The 24,251-nt window shown below is 46.4% G+C and overlaps 1 protein-coding gene and 1 long non-coding RNA gene across 2 annotated transcripts in view; both read right to left on the bottom strand.

Moving 5' to 3' along the window:
• LOC134175470 (uncharacterized) overlaps positions 1 to 10,515 on the bottom strand; it is a 34,423-nt gene extending 23,908 nt beyond the window's left edge. The window contains exon 1 of the long non-coding RNA XR_009969020.1: positions 9,917 to 10,515. This is a non-coding gene — a long non-coding RNA (uncharacterized LOC134175470). The remainder of the gene's footprint in view (positions 1 to 9,916) is intronic.
• LMX1B (LIM homeobox transcription factor 1 beta) overlaps positions 1 to 24,251 on the bottom strand; it is a 100,165-nt gene that overhangs the window by 60,477 nt on the left and 15,437 nt on the right. The gene's annotated exons all lie outside the window — the stretch shown is intronic.

Here is a 24,251-nt window from a genome sequence, read left to right as displayed (position 1 = left end):
TGATGTGTCAGTGGTTGTATTTAACACCAACACAAATCAAGAATCTGAGAAAACCAATTTCTATTTAGGCCTACTGGGACCCTTATTATTATGAGTCAATTCCACTTGTTTGATCCCAGGAATAATTTCAGGACGGAGCAGATCACAGACTCAATAACTACATCTTACTCTATATGAGCAGTTCCCTGAGGTTAGATACTGCTGATACTATTTGTCCTAAGATTTTAAACAAATGACATACCCTGGTCAGTTCTGCACAGCGAAAGGCAGTGCAAGGATTAAGTGACAGAACACATCTCCAACTTTGTACCTCTGCACCTCAGCAGTACGAGCGCTATGAGAGGATCACAAGCCACATGTGATGACCAGTAAAACAAGGTTGGAAGAAGTACTGGGTTGGAAGAAATAATCCATATCAAGAGAGGTAAGTGTACCACAATTAACCTAGCAGCTAGAAAACAACAGCCCACAGCAAAACAAGCATGCAGTACTGCCATAAACCACTTCAGAAAGGGATGTCAGCCTTTCCTGGTGATGAGATGCAGAAGAACAGCCTGAAACAGCTGTGGGTAATCCCACTGACCCAGCATGTCGGTGGTCAGCAACCCAGCATCTCCTGTGTGTATCATGCCAAAATCAGCTGGCATAACTCCATCACAGTAAAGGGGCAAAAGCATGACAGCCGTGGACCTCTCCTACCTTCCAACCACAGCTTTTATAGCTTGAATTAACTGCATGAATTCATAAGTGCAGGTGTAAGCATTCATGTAACCACCCACCCAGGCCCTTTACTGGAGTCAAATTGTCAAGTGGCTCATGTCTAATAAGGGAAAAGCTGTCCAGTCTGGAACCGGGGCCCACCGACTCCCTCCTTTCTACACACAGAAAAAAGAAATGATACAGGGATTTTCCTCCCCTGCCCTGCAAATTCCTCAAGCACTTGTTTGTGATTAAAAATACTTCTAGGCTGTTCCCTTCTGAAGCAAGGGGAAGAAATCTGGCAACACTGAACACTGGCAGCTGGCTGGGATAACGTTGGGCTACAGGAGGAAACTTCCTTTGATAAAAACACCCATTGCCACGTCTGTTCCTCAAATACCTCATTTACAGGACAACTACTGGAAGCTTCTGATAGAGTTTCACAGGGATTATGATGATGCCTCAGCTCTGGCTTTTTTCTTTCCAGGGCTGTGCCAACACTGATGCCCTTTACAGGGCTGCCTGGGGACTGCAGTCCCCTGCTACCTATGTAGGACTCACATCTGCTGCAGCAATACAGGGTACCCTGCATGTGGATCTTCACCAGCCCCTAAAACCTTGCCCAGAACCCTGCCTGACATCAGTTTCTTGTATGAGCAATGGGCAAGAGAACAGGTTTGGTCCATCTGAGCCTAACAGAGATCTGCATTTTGGAAACAGGGTACATTTGAAAGCCTGCACATGAAGGAGGGAAGGAAGCAAAGCAATCCTAACACAGGAATTATTTTGTTCCCATCTCAGAACAGCCCTGTTTAATGTTTTTGCTCTAGCTCAGCATCACATGGAATGGGTGGAAGGGGGATTCACGACAAGCCAAGGGATTTGCAAGGTCTGCGGCAAGTCCTCCTCTCTTCCCTCCCAGAGAGGGAAGTGGAAAAACAGGAGGTGAGAGCTGTGCCCCGAGGTGAGGGGCACACAGGGACACTTTGGGGCCCGGGGCTGAAACACATCCCCATAGGACATGAGCAGGCGCTGCTGAACTCCCAAGAGCAGCCTTTTCCACAGGAAAGCTGCGTGCCAGGGCTGGACTCAGGATTGCTGAACTAAAACCACATCTAAGGCTGAGTATACTGCAGTCATTAAATAAGTTTTAGTTTATTTCATTGATAGCTCATTTTTAGCTGATTCTTTTTGATCTGTCTCAGTGCCTTGTCTGACGCGTCCTGCAGGTCCACCCCGACTCGCCCTGGCTGTGTTGAAAAGAACTATCCCCTCCCATTAAACCCTATGGCTTCTCCTTTACATCAGAGTAAGACAAGCAGAACCCTTTCCACCTATTCTAAAACCGGTCTTGCACAGAGAAACAGCAGAACTATGACACAGAGCCCTGCAAAGTTCCTTTTATCACCTCCATGTTATCAAACAGTTAAAGCCAATGTTTCCTGCCTGTAAAAGCAGCTGTTAGGGTGAGCCTCTAAAATAAATTCAGGAATTATATGGCCACATCTACAACCCCTTCCCACTCAGTTACACAGACTGACAAATTCACACACAAACTACTCAATTAAAAGAGTCTAAATGGGCATATACCTGCAGCCTGGGAAAATCTAAGCTACTGGAGCCCTCTCTGTAGGGCATCTGTGGAGTGGAAATGCTTTAGGCTGCTGCAGATTCAGTCTGGTCTGTGTGGATGTGACACAGGCCTGCTGGACAGCCCTCCCCTCCTGTCTTCAACATAACACAGTCATCTTGCCAGCTGACAGACCTTCTGCAGTGGAAACAACACGGGTTTCCTTACTGTGCTTGTTTTCTCATTCCCAGTCTTCAAAAAAGAAACCACTAAAAATCTTAACCTTCATACACAAAAATATACCTTTTCACAAACTAAATATATAGGCTACAACACGCAAGATGCACACTTACCATGCACTTAAAGAGCGTTATTATGAGCAGAAGGTCATATTGTAAACAGAAAAACAACTTTCTACTTCAGCTGCTATAGATCCAGATGCTTTCTCTGCTGTGCAACACTCCAGACACATATGATTAAAAAGAACATACCAGGTATTACAACTATTAAACTGTTAGATACAATTTACAATGGCAATAACCCCCTTGTCGTTGGTCTTTGCTAAAGTTAACCAGAAGTTTGTCAGATATTTAACAGCCCGTGGAGTGAGCCCAGTCTGTGACTCGTTTCACAGAAGTTTGGTCAGTTGTATCTTACAACCACCAGCTTTTGTTTTAACTCTGTTGTTCAGAAAAATGTGAGGCTGACTGGTGCAGGGATTTTTATTTTGGGTCCATTTATACAAAGTGTTCCATTTCATTTGTACCCGGAGAAACTGAGACCTGATTTGCTCCTGTGTGCTTGCCAAGAGCTGGGCACTAACAGTGCAGGCTGGCAAGCCACACTGGAGCAGCATGAGCCAAGCAAACACCTCAAGGACTTGGCTCTGGACAAAATGACCACTGAGCTTTAAGGGCAGAGGCTGCTGACACACATCTGGGCACCAGCCTGGGCCCTCTGGACCACGCAGCTCCATGTGCCGTCACAGCTGGGGAAGGCGAGCTTGGTGGCCCTCCTGGGAGTGCTTGATAGCATCCCAAGGGATCAGTTCTGAGGCAGAGGGATGGCAGGAGAAGACATCAGGCTGGCCAGTTTGATGCACCTCCCTGGCTCTCCAACAGCACTGGTAGATGCAGTGCACCGATGCTGGCACAGACTTACATGGACAAGGGTGGTAGGACTGGCCAGAAGACAAGAGGGGACTGAGCATCCAGCAGAGTCCTCACTTCCTGGGAAATTTTATTACCTTTGGTAGGGATGCATGAACCAGGAAAGCTGCCAGCGCTCATTCGCTGAGAGTAATGAGGTTTGACAAGATTTTTCTCAAGGCTTACGGGATACAGGCTCCCCCAGTCCTCAGAAGCAAGATGTTGCCTGGGTGATATCCATCTTTCCCACAAAATCTGAGCAATTTAAACATGTGAGAGCGTGTACAAATCACAACAAACTTACTCTGTGTCCCCAGCGGGACGAGCTCCGCAAACTCAAACCAGCCTCAGAGTGCCCACCAGCAAGATGAAGCAGTAAGAGCTGACGATAAAACAATGCCCAAATGAACTTTATCTCACTCCAAGTCTTTCAGCTCGCTGCCTGCCACCTCTGGCTAAATCCACACAGAATTTAGCCCCAAACGTCCCTGGATTTTTTGCTTAACAAAGCATCCCTGGGCTTAGCAGTTCTACCAGATGATAAGACCTCCAGTTTACGGAAATGTCTTAACTTTCCGTATTTATTTCTGGAGAGCTGGTAATTTAGGGCCTGACACCACGTGCAAGTCTTGCCTGAGCAGGAACCCTGCATGGTGTAATCGTTTCCTGCTGCGAGGGCACGGTGTCTGGATCAAGGCTCAGCAGCCGACACGCTGCTGCCTGACATCAGGCTGGATCAGCTGCTTCTCCGTGCCATCAGCACCATCCTGCAACCAGTCCTCACCCGCCAACTTTCTCTTTCAGTGGCACAAGTGTTGTCAGTGTATGAGCTGCCTTCCACCCCCCCCTTTTGCTTCAGTTCTCAGAGGAATGAGCTGGGAGGTGCAGATTTTATTACGCTAACGAAATAAGAACACAACAGCCCTCTGAAGCGTGCAAGCCAGAGTCGAGGGGCAGCGCTCAAAACTTCTCCCACAGGAAAAACAGATACAAGGCTGGCTTTGAAAAGTGGGCGTCTTCTACACTAACCACCGCATTGTCAGCAAGCCACAGCTGTCCACCACATGAGCAAGCTCCAAGTGGAACCGCGCCGGGGCGTGCTGACAGTATAGTGCCCACAGTGCGGTGCACCCCCAGGGTGCTCCGGCACAAGCAGGGGCACTCCTTCAGCTTCACTGCTCCATGCTGATGGCCTCACAGACCAGGATGTGGAAGAAGTAACAGCAGGCACCAAGTCAAACTGTGCCAGACTTTGTCGTCACAAGGTGAGGTGCAGTAGAGGATCCTCTGGGTGTTCCTAACATAGGAAGTCCTCACACACACTTCTTTTTGACTCTTGTATATGACTCAACACTTATCAGTGTCTATCTTGCAATGCAACACCAACAGCAGCAGCAATCTTCAGCTAAGAAGCTGCACGGCTCCTGCTGGATGCCTGGATGCCTCTTACGAGATGCTGTGCATTACACCCCTCTGCACCAGCAGTTTGCCCTGTCGTGCTTTTACAGTACACACAGAACAGCTCAGATCTTCCAGAAGAAAAGGAAAAAAAACCCAACAGGCCATTATTAAAATGAGTTTAGTAAACAATAATCATAGGAATATAGTTAATAAGCACAGCCTTTCTGTGTTAAGCAGGAAATTAGATCCGCTGCCCCATTACTATTTTGAGTGAGAAAGCAATGATGCCTTTAATTATGCATAGTCTGCTTTATTTGAACTGTGTTGGCTGTTGTGAGGGAAATAATCAATGTAAACGCCTCCTGAGGTCGCTCCTGAGGCAGACGTGAAATGAACTAAGTGAGCAGAGCAGTGTGTATAATCATATCAAGCAAATCCCCAGGTACTAGCCTGAGAATCACACATACATATGATTTATACACTCTCAACAACTCAACACTGACACCCCGAGCCATTTTAACAGCAGAGCTCGCATATTGCTTTGAATTCTCATCTACACATGACAAGTTGAATTCCTGAAGTTGGAATTAATTCTGTGCCTTTTAAAATGAATACAGCCTACACCGAGTTCAGTGCAAAGCCTGCGTGATTACAGGTCAGGGATCTCAACTCCTTTTTAAAGCACTATTTATGTTTTTTAAAGTTTGTATTCTAGGTTTTTTTTTTTTAAGCAGGGCCACCCAAAGAATTTCTTCAGAGTAAAGATAATCTTCAGTAGAAGTTTAATATGAAAACAGTTTTAAACCAAAATGCTTTAGTGAGAGATGCAAGAATCAATCTGGAGGCAATACCTTTTAATTCCTATATTGCTATAGTATTTATCCAATAACAAACTTTGATCTGACTTTGTTTCAAAGCAACTTGTTTTTTTTTTTGTTATTTTTCAAGTTTTTGAGTTCAAGCAAGTAGTTTAAATAGGAATACCTCTTTTTAGTGGTGATTGGCAGCATATGTGTAAAAATTGTGAAGGAGAGAATACAACACCAAAACAAGACTTTATTTTAACAAGACAAAGGTCAGAGTCTGTTACCAGTCATAACCCAGACATCACAGCCGTGGCACAGCTCACACCTTTGCAGGCACAATTTACTGCTGTAGGAAGCCTTCACCTAGAAGCAGAGTTAAAAACACAGGAACTGTGCTGTGATTCAAAGAATCTATTTGGCTGCTACAGCTTGTAGGAAAAACTGCACTGTACAAAATCTAGTCCTGGAACAACCACTAAAGCCTCTTCCAGCTCTGCTGGGAAGGAATTCGCTCCAGAATTCCTCAGAGCCTGACATTCCCTCCCCAGCAGCACAATCACTGCCACTGCTCCCAGCTGCAGGGCTTCCCTCTCACATACCCACTGCACTGCTGAAGAACAGCACTGATGGCTCAGGGAAGGATGAATCCTGACTGATTTACACCCATGTGAACCTAATGGCTTCAGTTTGCACCCTGTAAATCACACCTGACAGTGAAATGATCCTGCCACTCCCTCGCACACCGCCCAAGCCTGTGATGGATTTGGCAACAGGACTCAGGTATCACAAGTCCCAGGTCAACACATCCATCATTTATTGGAGATGTCACAGAAGTCCTACGCTAAAACCATTTTTCACAGCTGCTTGCTGTAAGAACTCTTCTTGGTTAACCCTGATGAGCTTGTTTTCTCCAACCCATCTGCTGCAGCTAAGAAAACATGATGCTGCACCTGTGACATCACCTCCATTGCCATGGCAACAGGCATGTCCTCAGCATCCCAGGCCCGCCTTGCAATGCAGATTTCTGTAGAGCAGGAGCACACACCACTCCTCTGCACACAGCTGATGGGGACAGAACCAGGTCCTGTGGCCTCAGACACATTATCCTCACCAGGAAAAGGCCATTTCAGAGAGCTGGGCCAGCCCAACCTACCATGGGATTAGGCAGCATAAGCAGCAGGCAGCTCAGAGACAGTGATGCTCAACTGACTACATATTCAGCAGGAAGCTTTCTGCCTTGTTAGTTGTTTTCCTTCTGTGGCAACTGCATCCTCACACAGCTCAGAAACTGTGCTGAACTGTGAAATTTGTGTCATTTCTTCCCCCAAGAATAAAGTTTCTAAGCTGTCTCATGCAAAACCTTCTACTCTGAAGAGCACACCCAAAAGATCTACTCACCGCTGAACTACCATAGCATTTACTCAACGCAGTTTCCTACCATGTCCTCACTGCCAGTGAAGGAACCATATCACAGTTATAAAGAAACGTCTTGGCACACGTTTGGATGTTTGTGCATGGACATCTGCTCTCCACTCTGAATGCAAGATTTCTGCAGGTCCCTTATCCATGTGTTAACGGGAGTTTGATCTTTCACAGAGACATGCACTGGCGTGAACTTCACCCTAAGGAGTTAAATCAGCTTTTGCTATGGAAACTCTCATGATAAAAATAGATCCTCCTGCTCTAAGGGATTTGTACTGTGCATGATTTAAGGGGGCTTATTGAACTATCCTGTGCAGTTGGTTTTGTGGCACAGAATCATCTTTGTCAAAAATTTCTTTCTTTCACCAAGATTGTTTGACTAGGTTCCCCTGTACTGGCCATACTGTGGGAAAACACTGGCATGTCCTTTTCAAATGGAAAAGCCAAGCTTATGCTTCCTAGTATTTTGGCTAGAAATGGAAGTTTTACAGAGTAAGAGCATGTGGTGGTCTATTATTATTATACATAATCCTCCAACCTATCCCTTTAGCATGTTACCATAAATCTTTAACAGTAAGTCTGAATAGATGTATCCAGGATCATGAAGAAGTAGAATTTCGTGTGACTGAAGACTTTTCAAGTCTACAAACCAAAACAGCTATTTCCAAAACATGCTAAAAAACATGCAGCAAGAGACTACAAGCTATTATTTATGTTCTTTGATGGATTTGACTATCTAATGCTCTAAAATAGAAACACTACAATGGTGATTCTAGAAAACGACATTCAGACCAGTTTTTCATGACAGTTGGACAGACACAGAGCTGGGTATCAGGAGTTTAAGATTATTTGAACGCAGAAATTATTGCTTGATTTTTGTTTTATTTTTTAAGACTGCTGTTCTAGGCACCCAGAAATAAACCACAAAGGCAAAGGCACATCCAGTCACCAGGCAGGCCTGGAACAAAGTGACTGGCATGAGTTTCGAGTGAGGCGCAAGGCAATGGCCCAAAGAACTATCACCTTACTACCTGCCTAGGTAGTGCAACACGCTGAGGATATGATCATTTGAGTAAGTGGTATAGCATTGCTAATCCCAGCTTCTCACTTTACCCCTATATAGCATGTACAAGACATGAAAGTATTTTCTCAACAGTTTATGGACTGCGAGCACCAGTGAGACGATGCATGTCGACACTGCGATGCTTTAGCACGGCTGCCAGAAGAACTATAACAATGGGCTTTGTCAGCGCACGCAACCACAGAACGTGGAGATGCTCCAGGAGCGTTGAATAGGCTCCTATGCCACACACACAGCTGGAATGACCTGAAATTCCTGTCCCCTCTCTTGAAATACTATGGGCAGAAGCAAACAAGGTTTCCAGGATGGAGAGGCCAGCCTGTCTGTGGGACGGTGCGTCACAGGCAGCAGCAGCCCTCCTCCACCTGTGGGTCTGTACTGCCCAATGCACAGCAGCCATTCCCAAGGGGTTACCCTTCAGGCAGAGCTTGGGGGATCACACAGCCGTACACACATGTGCACACAAACACATCTGCACACACTCACATTTTCCAGCCCCTTAAAGAAAATAAATTGCATGAACGTCATGCATATTTTAAGCTGATACCCTGGGGGATTTTCAGACCAAAAATGCCTTAACCAGAAAACTTTGTATTTTCCTTGCTCTGAAAAACTCAGAAGAATTCATATACAAACGATGACAAATACTTCATTCAAAGAGACAGTTACTCCCAGAGCAGAGGGAATAGGGCCAGCTCAAGTAGTTAGAATGGCTGCATGCAGCTAGCCCCTTCGCTTCAAGACCACAGGAATTGTTTATCACTGAGACTCTCCCAGGCTAATTGAAACCAGCCCTGACTTTTGAACCTGCCAGCACTAAAGAAACTTTAAGTGTTTTCTCCTACTGAGATTTGGCCTATAGGGACTGCTCATTGCTCACCCCTCAGTCATTTTCAGTTCACTTTATTTCCACCTTGAATGAATCCTTACTCTAAAAGATGCTTAAGTAATTCTGTGGAAAAAAACTTCACTTACAGGACAACAAAGTTTTGAGACTGTGCTGCTCATGTTGCATCCTTCTAAGAACACTAAGTAAGCTTGAGCCTGTACATTAAGGACCCCCATTATAAGACAGTTTCAACAGTATCTTTGCAATTTACATTTTACAACTGTAACTTACATCTGCAGCGTGCATCATCCTCTCACTTATGATTTCCACAAGCTCTTTGTAGCAGGAATTTGCACAGGGAATTGGAAAGAGAGTCCAGTCAACCTGAAGCTAGTTTAACATTTGCTAAAACCAACCTGAAAGACATGCCCAGCTAAAGGCAAACTTCCCCAGTGGTACATGCTACAGTAGTCAGGTATGCTGCCTGCCCTACACACCAACGGGGAATGAAGTTTTTTCCAGTCCATATCTTCATTTGAATGCAGTCGTAACAGGACATGAATGTAAAATGCCTTCCTACACAAAAAACATGTTGGAAAGCTTTGCCACCATGACGCTCTACTGCTAACATGCAATCCACAGCCTTATCATTGATAGAGAAACCGATACAGGTCACAGCACCAGGTCCTGGCAGCTTGACATCCCAAGCTCTCTTCCAGCCCTCCCAATCCCCCCAGGACACTGCTCAGCGCATCACAGATTAAGTCAGGACAAGCAGGCAGGCAGCAGCACATTTATCTTCTCTGCAAACATCAGTTCCAAGAGAGATTCCACAGATAAGACAAGTTCATTCAAATTCATTCATCTGAGAATAGAAACCTGAGCCAAAACTAACATGCGTTTTATGCTTATTTACAGACCACCAGAGACTAAAGGATTCACCAAGAAATTCACAGGTACCTTCTCTGCAACTGCAGTGAAATGCCACAGACTTGTCCTCTTGGGAGGTTTCACCGCACTCCAGCCCGAGGTTCAGCTCCTTCCCAGGGCTTTTCTTCTACAGTCCTGCTCCCATCCTCAGTCATGCTGTGGAATTGACCTTTGCCCATTCAGCAGCAAGGAGGACACTCTATGCCTGTTGCTGTCTGGACAGACAATCCATCTCATTACCACAGGAGCTACAGAAGCCCACAGGCCCCAAGAAACCCTTGCAACTAGATCACAAAAATAACTTCTCTGCGCTCTTAGTTAAGCACATGCATCTGTTCAGAACCTTGGGACCCCCTGAAGAGCAGCCCTACTCTTGTGCTGCAGCCACTCTAGCCCTACAGCCCAGCACATCACTCAGGAAACAGACCTGTGCTCAAGTCAGCATTTTCAAGCTTCTGAAGAGCTTGGCAGCATGTGAAGGTAATGAAGGGGAGCTACAGGCCTCACCTGTGCCTCTTGGGAGAAAAGAAGCAGAGACTCAGGGAGGAGTAATAAAATGGTTTAGATCTTTGTCTCCAGGATGATTCCAATATGCAGTGACCACGCTCTGCTAGATCTCTTGTGTAAAGTCCATGCAAAGATCAGCTCTTTCTCTGACATCTTCTCTATATGGTGCATGCAGCTATTAGTTGCCTCTCTATATGGAATACAATTAATAGCTTAGAAAGAAAGAGACCAGTTAAGTTGAAACGTTCATGCAAGTTGTGTCCAGAGGAACTCATGTTCTCAGTTCATAAACAGTTAGTAGCCAGGTCATGTCATACATGAATAAGATAGCAGTGATGTCAATGAACAAGAGAAAGGGAAGAAAACTTTCTCAGTGAACCTATGTCACAATCTCCTTCAGAATAAAGGACAAACCCAACCTTCTTTTTCTCAACCTTTTGCCAGCTTTGCCTCTGAGTGTGTAGCCAGCAGTCTGAGAACCTCATCAAAAGAGGGCACAGAACAGCCATACGTCTCCTTGTGGGAATGACATGGGAGAGCGAACAGCATGTGACAGAGGTTAGTCATAGTGCTTACACATAGCTAGATGGTGTTTGGGTCTGGAGACTCTAGCTGCTGAAACATTTCACTATGAAAATCAGGAGGGTGAGAGGACTATGTGCCTTGGAGCTCTTTGTGCCCTGAGCCTCAGCCACTACAGCAGTGAGTATTAGAGCAGGGGCTGGGGAAATAAAACCATCCAGGGATGTAATGGAGCCCCAGTGGAACGGGGCACACAGATCCAGCTGAAATGTGCCCACATCTAGGGTCCTGCTCACTGCTTTCACTGACACCAGTAACCATGAGGCTGATGGCTGCTCCCTGGTCACCTCACTAAGAGGCTGCCGGCGATGCTGATGTGCATCGTGAGGAGTAACAACTTCCAGGAACCCTGCAGGCCACAGCACCAGTATTTTCCACACATGCCAATACTTTTGAACTATGGGTACTCCCCCTTGACAGGAATGCTTGGGGGCTTTGGATTAGCTCCTGGATCTGGAACAGTCATGTCAGCACGGCACTGTGCCCAGGCTGAGAAAACTGGGGGCGTAAGAGTGAAGTTCACCTGGAAGTGGGACAGGGGGTAAAACAGCTTGGGAAATGCTGACAGAGGCTGGTTGACACTCAGCCTGTCCCAAGGAAGCCTCAGGAATTCCTTCTTGCTCAGTATCGAGCAGGGATCAGCCTGGCAGGCTTACACGTGCACACTGCTTGTTTCCCCTGGGACTGGAGCAGCAGCACCAACATCCCATCACCCTACGCGTGGGAGCAATCCCAGTGCGAGTGTTGAGGCAAGTGGAGAGTCACCCCCAGCTTGATCACCTCTTCATGTCCTCAGCCCTCATGAAGGGAAGAGCTTTATGCCATGCTGCTGCTCCTTCTCCACAGTGGGTATTTGTGCCCAAGCCTGTGGACATGTGCATATGCCATCTCACAACATGCAGCAAATCAACTACCAAGATGATGTTGCCTTTGACAACAGTGCAAATGGACTCTGCCCGTGCTGTGTGCTCCCAGTTACCATATACAGCCCAGGTGCCCAGAACAAACCATGCAGAGCAACTTTGCTGGTAGAGCATGAAGATGTCCTTGCAGGTGCTGAGGCTTTCTTTGTGGGACACATTAACATGTGTCAGTCTAGCACAAAAAGTAACTAGGACTGAACTGCATGGTACTAAGTCTTCACCTTTAGGCTGCAAAAATGAGATTGTGGGCTGCAAGTTTGTGTGTTAAGGAAGCAGGAGATGTCAATTCAATCCTCCCCACCCCTTGAGGGGGTTCACACCTTTCACCACCCTGGAAAACACCCTCACCTGCAAGCTACAAGGTGTCTGGGGCAGGTCCCATCTCCACCCTCCTGCAGCTCGCTCCACCATGCACAGAAGGGTGAGCATCCTGGGTGCAATCTGTGCACACGAGGGGTGAGGGCACTCACCCAGGGGTGCCGATCCCCACCTAGGGCTGCCCAGGGCTCTTTCCAGGGCGCAGGCTCCCGTGAGCACTCCAGGCTGATGCAGGAAGAGGGAGGGGGAGCGGGAGAAGCAGCACCACCACCGGCTCCTCCTCTGGCAGCGCTTTCAGAGGAGGTTTTGGCTGCCGCTGCACTCTGTACGAAACCTGATCTTGTCAGCGTGCGGTGCGCTCTCGGCCTGCCTCCCACAGCGAGCCCCGCAGGGCCGGGCGCTGGGTGCAGGCAGCTGGGTGCGAGCCAAAGCCTCTGGAAGGAACGGGGCACCCCAGCACCAGCACTCAGCACCCGCGCCGCGACAACTGCAGGCAGCGGGTATGGGATCGAGGCCAGGCAGCCGCTCACCTCACGTGTGTCCACCCCACAGCACGCTGCCTCTGAGACCTCTGCATTGGCGATGAACTGGGACAAACCGTCACCCCCACCAGAGCCTGGGCTGCAGTGGCTCTGCTGGGTTCTCCCCTCCACAAGCAGCACACGGGGTGACAAGGTTTATTTTCCCATCTCCCCACAACCACAAGCATAAACTGCGTTTGGGGCGTCTGCAGGAACAGGACCAGGTTCACTGGACTGCCCCAGTAAGTGCGGTGCCTTGCAACACAGCTCACACTGCCCCATGGCATCACCACTGCCAAAACCACCCCAGCCCCTCAGTCCTGTGCTAGAACAACAGAGTAACACCCAGGCACATTATTTATAACAACAGACATACCCTAACTGTTGCCTGCATGTACATCCTTCATGAGAATGAGATAAAAAATGAGATTTGAACCCAACCTTTAGAATAAACATTTAAATATTAAAACCACAGTCCAAAGCTTCTAAAGAGTCAATCCCCCACCTTGGAAGTCTCCAAGTCACAAATCTCCTAAGGCTGAAGGAGATTGTGGGGCAGCATCCCCCCCAGCCATCCTGTCACTGACCCCCACAGACACTCACGCTTCTTATGTTCTTCAAGTAAATTCCCTGTCTTCAAAATGGAAACACAAAACCACTTTCTATTCATTTAAAACAACCACACACATTAATTACAGCTATTAGAAGCTACTATGTATTTATACTTAATAACAGCATCTTTATTGGGGGCTTCAGAGTTCACACACATCTGACAGCCCTTTTCTGGAAGGGCTGAGCTAGATAAAGTTGCATAAACTTCACACTCACTTTGCTCTGCTTCTGTGAAAGGGTTGTAGATTTACACTGCTGTGAGACAAAAATCTGCCTCTAAAGCCATGAAATCACAAATCCGGCCTCTACAGCACAACACGATTCAAATGCAGGCACAAAATATTTTCTTTTAAAAATTCTTGTGTTTTTAAGCAGGAATTCGTTCCAGCCCATGTGACTGCAGCTGGCAGCCAGCTTAGCACTGCTCCCTACTGTCAGTACTAAAACAAACAGAAATTTACTGCCTCTCCTCCATTCAACGCTGTCACAGAGCAAGTTCCTAAAAGCAGGCAGCCTATCTGGTGATTACACACCTTCTGCAGGTCAGAGGGCTCTCTATTCATTAAAAATAGGTAAGCAGTGTAAACATCCCTCTTTGTAACCTCTCTTCCTTATCAGAATGACTCTTTATTTTGCCCATTTTCCATATTCTACCCCAGCATTTGCACTCTGTTTATTATCCACCGTAAGTCATAGCACGCCGCATCCACACATTGCCATGGACAGCTTCTGTTCCCCACCATCATGGCCTTACTAAATGCACATTGTGAGATTCATTTTGACGATTAAGCAAGACTATTTGGTTTGTTTTTCACAAACACGTGTACAAACAGAGCTTAATTGCCAGAGCAATGTGTTTCAGAAAGGGTATGGAAAAGCATATTGAAAACAACAGCTTTAAAATAAAAAGCTAAAGGATGTGTGTGATGGGTCTTTGAGCAACCTGGTCTGGTGGAAGGTGTCCGTGCCTGAGGGTTGGAACTGGACGAGCTTTAACATCCCTTCCAACCCAAACCACTCTGTGATTCTATGATTCCATGTTTCTCACCCTTCCCTGCTCACACGACATGGCAAGTGCTGCCCTAACATCAGTCGGGGGGGAACCAGGGTAACATCCCTGCCTCTGGTCACTTGCTCCAAGTCTTTGACTTGTCTGGAAGAATGGAGACTGAGGAAAAAGAGAGAAAACTGCAGCAAAGGGGATGAAGAAGGGCCAGAAAAGTATGCTCACATCTGCTTGCCGAGCCTCAGTAATAGAGAAGATGCACAGAGATTCACTCCAAGAGGAAGATTCAACTATTTCCCACTTCTTCGTACAGCAGCTGGCTAAATGTGGCACTGCCCATTTCTGCATATCAGCTAACGGAAATGCTGCACCTTTAGATGGGAAATGTAGGATCAAGATTTTTGTCTTCTCCTTTTCCTTCACAGCACCCCAGTTCTGGTGTTTTAACAGCACCTCAGGCCCATTCCCCTGTCCACTGTAGCAGGAGTGCACAGCTACAACACAAGACAGCGCTGATCCTGAGCCTGACTGACCCCTGCTTGATAGCCCCATTTTTTTTCATGGGGTATTAGTTCATAAAAGATTCTGCAGATCCACCTAAAGCTCCTTCCTCTCCGAATTTCCTCATGATGCAAGCCATTGAAGTTTCAGGATGGATGGCCTTTATTACAGCATATGCTGAGGCTTCAAATGTAAAGCAACATTTTGAAAAGGCAGCATCTGTCTCTGCAGGCAGGAAAACCCTTTTGTTACCATATTGAGCTGCTACACATAGCAAGGGATGCAGTTCAAGCAGTAAACTCTTGATCTTCACTCGAAAGTCTCTACTTTCACTTATCAGCCTGACATCTCACAGTGGGGCCACCTGACCAGACTGTGGGGTTGGCTCCAGGGCTTGCAGACTGGAACCAGACCTCCGAGGGAACCGGGGCGGACGGAGGTGGCCAGCTCCCTGGGACCCTCCAACACAGTTCAAAGTGACATGTTTCAAACAGTCCTTCCCTCCGTACCCCATCGCCTTCAAAGCACAAACAGCTTTATAGCCTGGAGCATGTAAAGGATTCACTCGGGGATGCACGGCAGTTGCTTTTAGGAGGAAGGAGTGTGGCTCTGCAGAGACGTCCTCGTCCTGTGCGCTCCCAGGACTTTTTCTAAAGGAGTTTAAAGCTGAATCCGTTCTTTTGATTTCTGCCATCCCGTTTCTGCCAAATCCTTGCAGTTCTCTGTCAGAGCTCACACACAAAGAATTCGAAGCAGAAAGACACCAACCTCCAGAAAAAGAAATCATTTTTAGAAAGAGAAATAAAAGCTCCCCAGCAATTGGGCTCCGAAGTTCAAGACAAAACTTCTCTGAAGTCGAAAATGAGTTAACACATAATTAGGGGTTTTCCCAAAGAGACTGAATAATTTATGGAAAGTTACTGACATGTTCCTGACATGTTTAGTCCAGTTACGCCTTTGTACAATATTGGGCTGTGACATCACAGCGCCAAAAGACAATGTTTTCAAAAGAAAAATCAGTTCTTGTGAAGCCAAGAGAGCAGAAGCTCCAGAAAGTGCTAAACTTAGAGCGTCCTCCTAAATTGCTATTTTATAAAAGGAAAAGGAAAACATTCCTGGCTGCATGCAATGTGTGCTGAAGTCACAGGATCCCACTTGTAACAACTTTCCTTCCCCTTGTCACAGCTTAAATTCACTGCGCTCAGGAGGCAAATGAATAGAAGCAGAGCGCTCTGCCCGAGTCGTTCAGCAATTTGTTACCAGAATCGTTCCTGGAGCAAAGACCTACCCACCACTGGTCAGAGAGAGGCACTCTAAATCTGAATGGGCAACTCTGCCGCTTTGATAAATGGACTAATGGAGCACATATTTTGCAGAGAGCTGCAGGAGAGCAACTGTCCTTAAACAAAGAGAGGGTGCTTCTTTCTGTGTGAAGATACAGACACTGTTTATCTAATGGTTGGAAAGTTTACAAGAAAACAGCAAACTTCGTGCTGTGGTTGTTGAACTGAAGTAGTACTTTACTAGAACCAGGTTTTTTCGGTAATTTTGCGGTTGTAACAACTATTTTCTTTACATACTGCTATAGAAAAGGGACTCTTTTTAACTTAATTGAAGACACTATCAAGAGTAAATATACTGGGGCTTTTAATAAAAACAGTATGAGGAGAACATTCAAAGCTAAATAATCAGAAGCAATTTGTGTTCATGAGCAGAATGATGTGTCATTTTTTTCCCTTGCAACGCTCTGTACTGGATCAGTTTTGAGACTGTGGCAAACTTTAAACCTATCTTAAAATAATGAACAGCAGTGAGGGTTGAAGATAGTTTGAAAAATACGCTGGAAAGAGAAAACATATGCCACAGAGTGTGGTGCAAAAGTCATATTTCATGCATGACTTTAGAGAATGTTAATAAGGATTAGAACCATACTTCAGCAGAATAACAATCAGTCAAAGAAGTGTAATTAATTTTTCTTTAGATCTCTGTTAGACAAAAATACAGGAGAGATAGCATTGTTGCCTATGGATTTTGCTCCAGCTAAGAAATATAGCCCTTAAATACATGTTGTAATTGTACACTATAACTGGAGTGTAGTACATGACTCATTTGCTTTATAGTTGCTGGTTTTATAATATTATGAATCCAAAAATATTTTAAACTTCAATTTTTTTGCTTTGGCCAATAAATATGATTAAGATAATACATCCAGAAACATATGTAAGCTGTGTATGTGGGACATATGGAAAGCAGATGTGTTCTTAATTTACATATGACCTAAAAAAATCAGCTGATTACCAGAGATGGTACTTTGTGAAGCTGTTTTGGACTCAGAAGCATTGTTGCTAGCTCAGCACCATTTAGGCAGTTTGCTTCTCTTGTGCCTGAAACCCCAAACGCAGTGCTCCAGAAAGACTCCATCCCTGGAACAGCGATCACTTGGCTCCACGCAGAACAGCCCAGAAATGGAAAACCAAGATCATTTGTTTCTAAACACAATTGTTATTGAAAACCTCTCTTTAACATTTTAAGTGTATGTTCCAGCATATGCTTACGAAACTTCAGTTGTGCCCTTAACAAATGCTCTTTCAACCATAATGATCATAAAGGCTGTGCTCGGTTTCCATTATAAGCCTGACTCTGAATGCCAAAAGGCAAAGCCGTGTCCATCTCGCTGGTGAGAAATCACAGCGAGTCACCTTCACCCACATCACAAACTCACTTTGTTCAAAATCACAACAGATCAGGGAAGCAGTTTCTTAACTATAACCCCTCGTGACAGAGGTTCTCTGGGGACCATGTTCTGGTTTTTGTTTTTTTTAGCCATACCCAAGAAGAAAACAGTAACTTACCACCAGACACAAGAGGCAGGGAAAAGCTTCACTTATGAGGCTCTCGGTAGCACATACAGCCAGGAAGGAACATCCCCATGGCAGTTCACATCAGAAGGAGTCAAAGCTGCAAACTGGGGCACCAGAAATACAGGGTTCCTAAGCCTTTTTAAAGCAAAACATTTTTGAGCCTTTTTCTGAGAAGAGGTGGTTCAAATCGCAGGGGACGAGACAGCTTTTCCAAAACACAGCCTCAATGAACGCACCACTGGTAAATAAAGACACATTTTTTCAAGCAGGCATTTGTCACAGTTAGGGAATTCTCGCTCTTCTGCCAGGCTCCAGCTTGGCAGCATCCACGGGAATGGCTCCAGCCAGAGTCCCCCTTGCAGAGGTGCCAAGATGCAAACCCGCCTCTCCCTGATGCTCCGCAGCCATGCCCAGAGCCACAGTGAGGGGTTGGGCAGGATGAGGGGCTCAAGGCTCGCACTAAGGGCGATAGCTCCATCCCCTTCCTCACCCAGTCTTGCAGCAGCATAGGGAGGTAGCCTCCTCCCAGTGAGGCAGACGCCGGGAAGGCCTCGCATGGCCTCTGCACTCCCTCAAGCCAACAGACAATATTATTCTCTCTTTTTTTTTTAAGCAAACAATATTTCAGAATCTGTCTCCTCTCTCCTCCCTGCCGACGTGTAATCCGGGATGTGCCAGCGCAGCCGTGGCTGCAGCAGACCCAGGGAAGCAAGTCCATGCCCAGCTCCATTGCTACGAAGGGAGCACAGAACACGGGTTTTCTCCATGGCTTTGGGGAGTCCACCCACCCCCCTAGGAAACAGTGCCCACTGCTGCTTCCACAGTGGGGACTGCCTGGAGAGGGCAAGAGGTGTTTGCAGGATGCACCAGCCTTGATGCCGCAACACAGTCCACAGGGCATCTTCCCACTGCAATTCCCACCTGGAGCAGAGGCCACAGCCCCATGCCAGGAGACATCCTTATGCCACACATGGCCCCAGGGACCAGAGCCCAGCACTGCGGCTTTGCTATGGACAGGGCTTTGTCTAGCACAGACCCCATCATGAACCCACCCATGGCAGGACTGCTGTCTTCTGCTTCTCATGCACTAAGCTTTAAACCAGATACAACTGGGGGTTGTTTCCCCAGCTTGGGCTCAGCCTATGCTGTTCTCCTGTTGTTCAAGTATACATTATGTATATAACACTGGTATACTCTCTCACAGCAGAGCTGAGGTCTAAAATTCATATGACACTCTAGCCCAGCAGCCTTGATGCTGAGAGATGCTTTGCCCTGGCTGCAGGACAAGTTCACATCCACATGGCAAGGGCTGGGTCTCAGAGCTCCCACCCACAGGGTTCATTGCTGCCCCACATCTTCACTGCTCTGAGTGCAGGGACACGGAGATCGACAAGCAGGGACCAGGCAGTGTGAGCTGGTGCAAGCAGTCAGTGTCACAGGCACCCGACAGACCTACTGCTTGAATTAGGATCCTGAATGATTTCTCCTCCTTCTCCCCTCTGCCAGTATTTTTCTTCCCTTGTCCCAGAATCTGTCCTCCTTCCAGGAAATCTCTGTTTATATCAGACAAGGCAATGGGACATGCAGTTATTGTTGGACTCTTGTCCGAAAACTATTGCTCCTCTGGCTCTGCTCCTCTGCAGACAACCCTGCTCCACAGGCTGCTGCCACGACTGGCAGCCCCATCACCACCACAATCAGTGCCCCTGACACCTATGGGACAGCACTGGAAACAGACTCTCCCAAGAGAAATTAAAACCCCACCCTACTTGCCAGAGGTACCTAATACAATAAGCACAGAGATTTCCCCATGATAAACCCTAAAAACTTAATCCTGAGAGACACGGCATCACGACAGCAAGGAAAAGAAAAAAAGGGCTGTAGAGAAGAACCCAGGCTGCTGGGGGCATTTTCTCATCATCAGAGACCTCCTGATCTGAAACATCTGCACTGTCTTACACTGGTCATCAAGACCCACTGTCCCTCTGAACTCCAAATGTTTCCCTTCTTTGCTGTTCGATGCCTCCCTGGGTCACGGGCCCTCGCACACAAATCATTTCAGCCCTCAGAGGGGGCTGAGAGGAAGGCAGGGAAGCTCTGAAATTCAATCCCCAAAGGTTTTTTTCTCTCTTTTTTTTTTTTCCTTTTTGGTCCAAACAAACGTTATTTTTCTTTCAATGAGAATGCTTTAGTATCAAGTGCTGCTAACATGGAACCACCGCCCTGGACTCGCGGTGGGTGGATGGTTATTTCTCCCGTCTACTGATTGTCTTGCTCAGGACATGTCCACAGGAGCTGCTGTGTAAAGCTTCAGGGCACACAGTGAGGGTTTGGTTCTCTCTGGAAGATGCAGAACATTGTTAGTTCCTGCAGGATACCCTATGCAGGCAATATGCTGACAAGAGTTGCTGCCTTATACCACCAGCCATATCAGTGAAGATCCCCAAAGCTTAAACCCATGAAACGAATGGGATTCCAGCTTGCTTTCTGAAGTCACCTCTTCTGAAACACACACAGCCTCATTCCACACTCCTTTGGTTTGCATTCAACATTTCCAACGTGTTAGAATACTCCTGTTCTTGCATTTTCAGTGAGGCTTTCTCTGGATGTTTTGACGCTCGTTTAGTTTTACTGAGCCTTGTCCCTGAGCACGCCCTGACATTACACTGTCTGCTGCAATCACCTCTTAGTTAACTGACCTTAAAAGTTTACAGACATTTTATGGACTCATTTGCCAGCCTCACTGGTTAGCTGGGTATTTAACATGGTTTTCAGCACACCACCTCCAGCCCTGTCCTTGATGCAGAGACTGCTGCCAAAGTGGTACCTGGTAACTGATGCTGAGATATGAGCAGAGCTGTGTGTTTAAAGCAAATATGTTCTGCTAAAGGAAAAGCCTCTACCTTGTACGATCCTGTTTTGTTTTAAAATCAGGCAGTGGATCTGTTCCCTTATTTGTAGGGTATGGCTGCAGCCAGTAACTGCTTAAGGTGGAAAAACAAATCCAGACGAAGCAGCAGCAAACTGCTCCACACAGCCCAGACATGAGAACTTTCCCATCCCGACTGCCGGTGCAGCCCAGTCCTCAGAAGACATGGGAAGAAACAGTGTGTCCCAGGGATGAGCGCGCCCAGGACAGGCCCCAGCCTGCAGGAACCCTGGGCAGGTCGCTTTGCAAAGGACTTTGATATCTGCTGGAGGAAAGCGCCACGAGAGATGCAAGCATCTCTGGAGAGGAGATGTGTGCTCAAAGTGGGGAGCATGAGGTCACCAGGAGACGGGGCGGGGGGGACGGAGGGAGAAAGGGGAATTCCTGAAAGATAATTTCTGGAAAGGTTTAATTAACACTGACTTTTAACATCTAAAATTACTTCAGAAATGTGCATAGAGATGAAAAATACAGAGGAGCTGGACACGCCTTCTAAAACAAGGACTGGTGAGTAGTGCCGACGGAACCAGCTTGGAGTAGATTAGCTGAAGGAAGTTTCAGGCGGTATCTCCCTACTAGTGGTGCCAGGCTGGACGAAAGGAAATAAAACCTTAAGACTTTCCCATTCCCTTGCTTTTGATTACAGCTTGAAAAAACACTTAACACAAGGAAAAAAAACCAATTAATCTATCCCCCAGAATGCAGCATTCTGTTAAAATTTCCCAGACTTCTGTTTCAAAAATTACAACAACCAGTACAAACCTCCCAAATCCACTGAGGAGGCAACTCTTCAAATACCTGTGGTTTCCCACATTTTCCAAGGAAAACAAAAAGATTTATAGTTTCTCATGTTAAATCTGAGAGGCTAAACTTTGGGAGACATACTTGCCCACCTGCTGCATGTGTATTAGTTCTAGCTGAAGAGAAGTCAATAAAAATAGAGAAGGAAGAATTTGCAGAGCTGGTTAAAGTAATAAGATTTGTTTCAGAGCATCTGATCTTTAGACTAACAGACTTCCAAACAGTTGGACAAGTAAATAAAGCACCACAGGGAACCGCTAGTTGAAATGGGTTACCACAGGGATACGCACAAAGGAATTCCTACAACTAAGAAAGGGCCGGAGCTATGAAACTTATAATACCAGTGATTGGGATGAATTGCTGACTTCTACGACACTTAGGAGTGAATTCTGAAGGTACCCAGGGTTTGAGGAGGACAGGAAACTCTGTTCTGAGCTTCGGGAAATATTACACTCAATAACAATTACCACTGAGCGACAACAGTATTTTGCACTTTGTGTTGCTTCTGAAAAGGCAGGGTTTTAGTTCCACTTACTCTTTTTTTCTGGATGAAAGGTTTAAAGAAGCTTAGTGAGACATTTCACTCCATGGTCGTACACACAGGACGCAAAAGGAAATATTTCCTTTCAAGGCCGAACTTTCTTTAGAGACATAAAAAGAAAATCCCAACAAAAGAAGTTACCCTGCGAATCCTCCTACCATCTCCCTGGGACTTTTCTGCAGCACATACATGGCTTCCCCTGGACGGAAGCAGGACAGCAGACACAGGGCAGAACAAGACAGGACATGTGAAAGCCATGCAGCATCCCCAGCTCCCAGGAACTGGGGCTGTGCAGTACAGCAGGCAGCAGCCCTGCTCTGACAGCGAACAAAGCAGGAGATGTCCCGTGTCCGTCCAGCGACGAGGGGGTGGAGGTGACACTGTTGTAAGGTGCCATCTGATCAGGACTTCTTTTCTGTGCTTGACATGAATAAGGGGATTAGGATGGCAAGTTTCCGTGAGCTCACTCTATCGGACAAAAGGCCCTGAGGTTTAGTGTCACACTGCCTGATAAAAGTACAGGAGGCTGTCAATCAAGGGCTCCTAGGTACTTGTGTCGGTGACATAATCTTGTTAGAAGATAAACCAGTGAAATCCTTTTCATGATGAAAAGTTACATTTAATTGCTGCTTTGCTTTTCTCCTCTTTTCCTTGTTCATTTAACTTTGTTAATGTTAGCTATTACAGGAACATAACGGCCCAAAGATGCAAGCCATCTACACTACAGCCATGCTCATAATAAATGAACAGCTAAGGATCCTGAAGGATGGCAGTGTCTGTGCAGAAACAGCATCACTTGTGATCTTTTAAACAGAAGGTCAAAAGAGCTACTGAATTAATTAGCATGAGTGCTCACGCACAAGGATAAAGTTAAATGTTATGTCAGTTGCTTTAATACCAAAGTAAGCTGACAAAAAGACTCAAAAATGGTAAAGCTCAGCCTCCGTGCAACAAACAAAAGGAGACTTTTAATATCCTCTCACGGGAGCAAATCCATGTTAGCCTTAGTAAGGTGAGTGTTTCACTTCCAGCCAATTTCAGGTTCTTTTTGGTTTCACAAACAGGCAGCTGATGCTGATAGCATGAATCACCGCACACTGCTGGGAATGAATCAGGAGAAACTTCACCAGAGCCTGGAAGGGCAAGTCGGGAGCGTCAGCGTCTGCATCCCCTGTGTGCCTGCCAGGAGCTCACCTGGGATCAGGTCAGGATCCAGCCTGTGTCACAGGCCAGGGTGACCAGAGGAGCCCTGGCAGTACAGAAGCTCTGTTGTGCCCAAGAGGAAGGCTGGAGAGGGCACACACGAGCTGTGTGTCTTCTCTTTTCTGGGAATAAGGGAAGGGCAGGATGCTCTGCCCGATCAGAAGACCCTGAACCCTGGTGCAGAAGAGACGGATGTGACACCCTGACCATTGTGCTCGCAGCTGGGAGACAGTCTATGTGCATGTCTGCAGTCTGGCACTCTGGCAAGGAAAGGAAAGAGGATGAGCTGCCCTTGCTGCCATCACTGCTGAGCAGTCCCTGTTCCATGCCCACAGCCAGGGACTTGGAGCCATCAGCCACCGCTGAGCAGCAGTGGAACTATTTGGTCTGACCTGAACTCCCCAGCAGTGCCAGAAGCAGCAGAGTAGCAGGAAGCCATGCAAAGTTTTAAAGCTACTTTCCAAATATTTTCAGTTTGAGAAAGAGAGCTTGGACATGATCTTGGTTTAACAGGACTAATCCAGCAAAGGCTGAACTGGAAGGTCAAGAAGCCTGTCCTGTAAAAATCAAAACGGACACAAAGATTAGCCAACCCTTTGCTGTTGCAGAAGAGGAGAGACTTGCTCAGGTTACTGTGACCCAGACTGCCCCAGAAAATGCCCCTGGGAAGTCAGTGAGCATTCACCATGCAGTTTAGTCACCCTACGGTCCCTGGTTCTTCAACTAGTTTGCACTGAACTTTACCTTGTAAATAGCTACTGAAGAGACTGAGTAAAATTAACCGCCTTATTAATGCAGGAATACAGCTCAAGCGAGACGCTATGCTTCTCAAAAGATATATATTTTTAAAGCATCATATAATTGTCACAGTTAATAAACTATGAATATATTCTTATAACATCAAGAGCCATTTAGTGCCACGGAGTCCCACTAAAGTGAATTTTACACAAAGCACCTGAGTGTGAATATTATCCCAATAATGTAGCTCTACAAATGTGAAATGTTTAAAGAAAAAATGAATTCCATTCATTTCACACATACTGTTCCTGATTTTATACAT

The sequence above is a fragment of the Pezoporus occidentalis genome, unplaced genomic scaffold (genome assembly GCF_034315485.1).
Source record: "Pezoporus occidentalis ecotype Australia unplaced genomic scaffold, CSIRO_AGI_Poc_V1 ctg68, whole genome shotgun sequence".
NCBI classification, from domain to species: Eukaryota; Metazoa; Chordata; class Aves; order Psittaciformes; family Psittacidae; genus Pezoporus; species Pezoporus occidentalis.
The sequence above is the reverse complement of the archived record's forward strand: the minus strand, read 5'-3'. Positions and strand labels throughout refer to the sequence as shown.